We start from the raw sequence: 7,391 nt of genomic DNA on the forward strand, positions 1-7,391 counted from the left end.
AGGTTAACCAAAATCTGCAGGTTTCATATTCAGAGGCAGATGAACCAGCAACAGCTATTGAAATGTTTAAGAGTGCATGTCTCTTGATGTAGGGTGCTTTTCTAGGAATCAACAATAGAACTAAACAATTCGTAGTATTGATCATTACTGAGCGGTTCTAACTCCAGGAACATTGCAGAAAATATATATACATATTGTTGTTTGGGTGGTATTGTCGAATTGAACTACAAATTAATGAAATTATGTCATTTAATTTGGGCATGCATTTACCACACACCGCTCATATTGAATAAAATAGTGAAAGGCTTACAGTCTGATATAACACATATATGTTTATTATTATGCTTACTTAAATAAATACGCACGTTTTCCTGTCTCCTGTTTTCCTGTCCAAGTCATTAATATGTTTGTGGGAGTGTGTGAGAATACTGGCTGGTTTAAGCACACCTGTTGCCCATTGAGCAATCAATGTGCACAGGATAAACAAGCCATCAATATACAATATACATACAGTACATACAATAAACCAGCTTCAGCGGCTTTATCTCCCTGCTGCTTCCTTTGTCTGGAGGAGCTCAGTTAAAGTCACCTCGGTTTGAGTGTACCGCCCCCCTAAGTGGCCATAGCATTATCGTTTATTTGTATTTCACATTTCTCTCTGCCTGACTTTTGATGAATATGTACATGGGTCCAGAATCACATGTGAATGTGATACAGTGCATGTCTTCCTGCCAAATGAGATTGATAGTACCTACATGTCTTCCTGCCTAATGAGATTGATACCGACATGTCTTCCTGTCAAATGCAATTTATACACATGTGTAGGTGTACACTTCTCCTTGCACAGTGTGACTAATAGGTATGTGGTGGGATTTGATATGTACCTGTCTCACTGCCTGATGAGGTTACAGTAACAAGTCTCACTGTCTGAAGGCATTAATACATGCATTTCATGTCGTAGCTCCCTAATGTGATTTAATATGTACCTGTCTCGACCTGCCTAAAGCGATTTAACGCATGTGATTGAATACGTTTGCGGTGCGATTGAATACGCACGTGACGTGATTTAATCCATACGTGTTGTAATTTAATGCGCACACGTGATGTGATTTAATACGCACATGTCACAGGAGAGCAATGGGAGGCTCCCCTCTGGACAAATGCGTCCCCCGTGAATCCTTTATCATGATGCTATATCATGCGTTTATACATCATCATCCATCAACTTTAAGGACACATCCGCCCGTGATGGATTCTCGTGTGCCATATCGCGCTGAAGGCAAGGCACTAGACGCGTAGTCACACATTAACGCCCTAAAGAAAGCCATAAAAGCACTCGCACACTCTGCATGCACACATTAAATGCCCATTTTATATGCGCCTATCAAGGTCTTTTGGATGCCACATGCCGCCATGTCTGCAAATATGCTTTCACTCCCTGCTTTGCTATGCGACTACGCATTCAACACACATGCATTCGTGCTTGCAAACATACCCACACACATATACACTGTGTATCTATACACAAATACATATTTCATATTTATCTATTGTTAGATAACTGATTCTGAATATTGTCTCAGAATGTTATCCAGTGCAGGCGACACTCTAAGCTAAATATGACATCCAGTCAATGATTATATTAAAATAGACTCACATAATAATAAATGTATAATATATGTTATGTAAAATATGTTTTTCACGTCTTTGTTGGCAGCCATTTTCAAGCTTTCCTTCGGTGACAATGGGAAGGAAACCCAAAATTGTATTCCTCAAATACTAACTTTACTCAAAATGTAAGAAAACCCTCACCCAGGGGAACTTGGGCTTAGGAGTTTCAGATATGTGATCTGATCTCACCTGACAGTTGAAATAGTTTGAAAAAGAAAAAAAACATTGGGTTCTACAGCAACAGGTGTAAGGGTGTTGTCAAACATTGTCAAAAACCCAAATCGCACTCTCTCGAGATAGGGTGTGCAGCAGATAGAAAATTACCACTAGCAGACTTCATGGATATTACAGATTTTCCCCAATTCAGCAACTTTTGAAAGCCAGCAACCTTTAGTCAAAAGTAACACCGAAAAAAGAAAGAATCCACCAATGTTCAACAGCAAATGGTGGGACCTTTTTTAATCTGAAAAATGTGCTTTGGGGGTGAACTTTAAACAACCAAATTGCTTGATTTCTGCAGAAGTAGATTTTTAGGGTTTGGCATGGGTTTATTGAGTAGCAGACGAATATCCCTAAGGGAAAGGATTATTGATCATTTTGATGTGATGGGTCTCCATGTGTGGGTCGACAATCATTGGAACAGTAATGGAGGAACAAAAGGGAGACATGTTGTATAATCTGTCTAAACCATCCACATTTTTAAGCATAAAATGTGCCTCATTAGCAAATAAATCAACTGCATTCATCCAGCGCTTTTCTAACCTGGAGCCACTGAAAGCGCTACACAATAACTCACCCATCACTCTTCGACACACCGACGGCAGTGCCAACCATGCAAGGCAACAGCCAGCTGGTCAGGAGCAGTTAGGGTTAGGTGCCTGGCTCCGGGTCACCACATTTGGCTTGCAGGGGACGGGGGATCGAACCAGAAACCTTACGGTCGCCAGTAAAACCACCTGAGCCAAACATCCCCTTCATTTTTAATACCCGAGCCTAACATTTTTTAACAACCATTTAAAAACAGAATAAACCCAACCTTATTAATACCCGCATAAACCCTTGAGTGTCAACGACGAGTTTACAGTCCTACTCTGCAAAGGTAGAAGCGACCGGACTTAACCCTCAGCCATCACAGTGTGTCCCCCGCGATAATACACCACCCACATGCATGCAGTAGTCGTCGTCGTCACCGGTGTTGGTTGTTTCGTCGCGTCGGACTCGTCACACTGTATCACCGCACCACGGGGTCGCAGCATGAGGGACGGCGGCGACTGTGGGAATTCATCAGCTCGGGCGGCGCCATGCTGAGCACAGCGGCCTCCTGGCTGACCTGTGCTGCTCACACATAAATAATCCCCCCGTCAACACGGCCCGGGGAGGGGGAGGGGAGGGGGAGGAGGGGAGGGGGGGGGGGGGGGGGGGGAACGGTGGATATGACAGTTGAAGGACGGACACACATACTCTAAAGAGATGCACATGCACAGAGATAGACAAATAGATACACACACACACACACACACACACACACACACACACACACACACACACACACACACACACATATACACACAGATATACAGGCACATGCACACAAATAGACAAATAGATACACACACACCTAACACACAAACACTCACATTCACACACACACACACACACACACACACACACGCACACACGCACACGCACACGCACACACGCGTGCGCGCATTTATGCATGCACGCACATACTGGCAGACACAGGCAGACAGACGCACACACGCACACACAAACACACCCCTATTTATTTGGTGGAGCCATCTGCCCAGGGCTTTTAAATCCACTTTATTGGAACAACAAGCGGCTGGAGCACGTGGAGTGTAACTGTCTGCAAGGCAGAGAGTTGGAGCAGAGATGATCGACACTCAGGTGAAACACGCATCCAGAACCAACTGATCCAATATCAACAGAGAGCATGGAGCAAAACCAGGCAACAACAACAGACGGATCCGATATCAAGACAAAACATGCTCAATAATGCATCCATAATGAACAGATCCAATATCAAGATACAACCTAAAGCTATATGATGGATCCAAAACAAACAGATCAGATATTAAGATTAAACATGCACAGGAATAAAATCATACAGATCCAATATCAATTTAAAACACGTACCTACATCATGGATCCAAAACAAGCCGATCCATTCCAATATCAATATAAAACATGCAGCTTTATCCTGCAGGTGAACAATGCAGGCACCAAAATGATATGTCATTAGGTAGGTAAGGTCTTTACTGTATCTGTGAAGGTCAACCAGTATCCAAACATACATCTGAGCAGCTTTTCTATAACGGTCATCATACGGTCTTAAGAACGTCATTTCATTCAGCCTTTCAAAGATCCTCTGTAACGTATGGCCGGATGAGCCTGACCAGGTGATGCAGCTTATCCTTTTTGCGTTATCACAACTACAATAAGCATACCATAATAACCCATCCGATCAAAACCGTTTTGGTTGACAACAACAACAACAACAGAGTCATTCAAAGTGATTAAAACTGAGATCAGTGAGTCAGTGAAGCATACTTTATAACACACAAACATACACACACACACACACACACACACGAAGACACACACTCTCTAACACACACACACACACACACACACACACACACACACACACACACACACACACACACACACACACACACACAGACACACACACACACACACAAACACTCTCTAATACATACACCGACACACGCAGACACAGACACACACACACACACACACAAAGCAGAAGGTTTATCATCCATCCATTGTGGAAATGTCAGCTTCCCCTCGGTAGGGGCTGATAAGTGTTCTCCTTGTCTGTCTGTCAGGATCCATCCTGATTCGCTCTCCACCCACGCGCCCAATTTAGCCGCCATGGGAATCTATCACAGAGCGATGTTATCTGCAAGAAGCCCACTTCTCTCCCACCCACCTGTCTCCCCTCCTCCTCCTACACCTCCTCCTCCACCTCCACCTCCTCCTCTTCCCATGTTCTCCCCTGCTTATCTTATTATTCCTGTCTTCCTTTACTCCTCCTCCTCTTCCTCCTCCCCCTCCATCCTTCATGGCCGTGCAGCCTGCTCTCTCCCGCAGGCACCTCAGAGGCTAATAAAGTGGAGGAACAAGCTAACTTTGCATATCACGTGCTCGGCTGACGGGATGAGGGAGGCAAAGGAACAATCGCCTCGCTCCCTCATATTAAGTCTTCAGGGAGCGTGATGGATGAGTTGTGTTTAGCTTCAGCAAACTTTTGAGACGTCTCCTCTGATATGACTTGATTAATGACCGTCACGGGATACGCAACAAGAAGGGGAAGAAGAACAAGAACCAGAAGAACAGCTTTGGGAGGGGATTCGTCCTTCACAGAGGCTCGCGGGGAGAGCATTCGCTGTTGGAGCTGTCAATCAATAGGGCCGGTATCAGAGGCCAAGCATGTTGAGTTGATTTATGTATGATCCACCCAAGTGTGTCAGCTCGCCACACACACACACACACACACACACACACACACACACACACACACACACACACACACACACACACACACACACACACACACACACACACACACACACACACACAAACACACATGAATGCAGTGGAGAAGATCTGCGGGGTTAGAATATCATGTCATCGTAACTGTAAAACAAAAAGTAGAACAGGGAGAATCGCTGTTCGGGATTGGCTGATCGATTAAAAGCTCAGCTGGCATTTGATTGGCTGGGCTCCAGAGCGTAGAGGGGATGCGCCCTGTATATGCACGCACAGGAATACAAATAAGCTCTTAGCTACAAATTATATTGTTGAAACATAGTGCGTTTGTGTTGAGTCTAACTATTAGAAACAGTGTCGAGAAAGTTGCCAGATGCTTAATTAATTGTTTCTAATTATAGTAATTGATTAACTAATCAAAGTGATTGATTGCCTCTATATTTCATTATGAGAGTGATATCCGAGCCGACATATATATTTTTTACAAGCTCCTACACTTGCAATAAAGTATATCTACAAGCTAGTAAAAAATAAATTTATAACCATAATTTGTTTTTGGAGCTTGCCCATCTGGGATGCCCATCTGGGATTCTGGCTGGGGGTTATACATTGCAGGTGTGAATTACTATAAAATAAAGATATTGTAGCAGGCCAGTGGGTATGGGGTTTCCACGCCACCAAGTTGAATAGAACGATACAGAGAGCAGTTCAAATGGATGGTTTATTTACAGGGTCAATCGGTATCACCAGGGGAAAAGGGTAATCCGAAGTCCGTAGTCCGTGTCCGGGTCTCTCACTCTCTTAGCCATACCGAGCTTCCAGGCGATCCACAGCTCGCTAGCCCTAGCCCTAACTCTGGCTTGTGGTAGCCTGCTCCTCTCTTTAACAGCAAGCACTCTAGCTTAATGGCCTTCAGGCCTGCCTCGTTAAGGTGAGGAAGTCCATGTAAGGCTTGGGGGTGGAGCCAGCAGGTTGCCAGGCATACTACTCCCCTCACTCCTCCCTGCAGTCTGCCACACACCCTCCACCTCAGCTCGGACCGGGAGGGAGGGGCGGTCCAGCTCCCCAGAGCATCCCTCCTGGCCAGGGCATCTGCTCTCCCAGGAGCCGCGTCATCTCTGGTTGTGTCGTCTCCAACGGCGGCCTCGCCTCCATCGGCAGTGGCGCCGGCCCTTGGGGCGGCGGCGGCGTCTCTTGCGCCGGCGGCGTCTCTTGCGCCGGCGGCGTCTCTTGCGCTGGCGGCGACGGCGTCTCTTGCCGTGGCGAGACAAACCTGCTGGGGCCCAGGACGGGAAACTGCAGCGCCTGCAGCCCCGCCGACATGACCGGATGTCAGCGCTCCAACCAGCTCCCCATTCATGGCCAGCTGTGCCTTGTTCGCCTCCAGCAGTTTATGCACCAACTCCTCCATTGTTGTCCCTGTCTGGGTCTATCTATTCAAGTTGGTTGGTTACTGCCTGTATTCTCCACCATGTGTAGCGGGCCAGTGGGTGTAGGGTTTCCACTCCACCAAGTTGATAGATATAACGACACAACACACAGAGAGCAGTTCAAAGGGATGGTTTATTGACAGGGTAAATCGGTATCACCAGGGGAAAAGGGTAATCCGAAGTCCATAGTCCGTGTCCGGGTATCTCACTCTCTTAGCCGTACCGAGCATCCACGCGATCACACAGATACTGCCCGCTTGCTAGCCCTAGCTTCCAGGCGATCACACAGATCCTGCCCGCTTGCTAGCCTTAGCCCTAACACCCCTTGCCCACTGCATCCGTCCATTGACGGATCTCATTGACTTTGCATGGGGCGATCCCGAAATGGATTCCGTTCCGTCGGCTCCGTCTCGTCAGCCAATCAGATCGTGGCTTCGTCGGCAAATACCACTCCCCCATCCGTCAGACACGCCTTCCGTCGTCCGTTGACGGACGGATGCAGTGGGCAATTAGCAGTGGGCAGGCAGCTTGCCCACTGCATCCATGGGCAAGCTTCCCACGGATGTGCATGTATTTCGGGATCACCCCATGCAAAGTCAATGAGATCCGTCAAAGGACGGAGGCAGAGGGCAAGGGGTGTAACTACCGCTTGTGGTAGCCTGCTCCTCTCTTTAACAGCAAGCACTCTAGCTGAATGGCCTTCAGGCCTGCCTCGTTAAGGTGAGGAAGTCCATGTAAGGCTTGGGGGTGGAGCCA

This window comes from Gadus morhua, chromosome 7 (assembly GCF_902167405.1).
Source record: "Gadus morhua chromosome 7, gadMor3.0, whole genome shotgun sequence".
Classification (NCBI taxonomy): Eukaryota; Metazoa; Chordata; class Actinopteri; order Gadiformes; family Gadidae; genus Gadus; species Gadus morhua.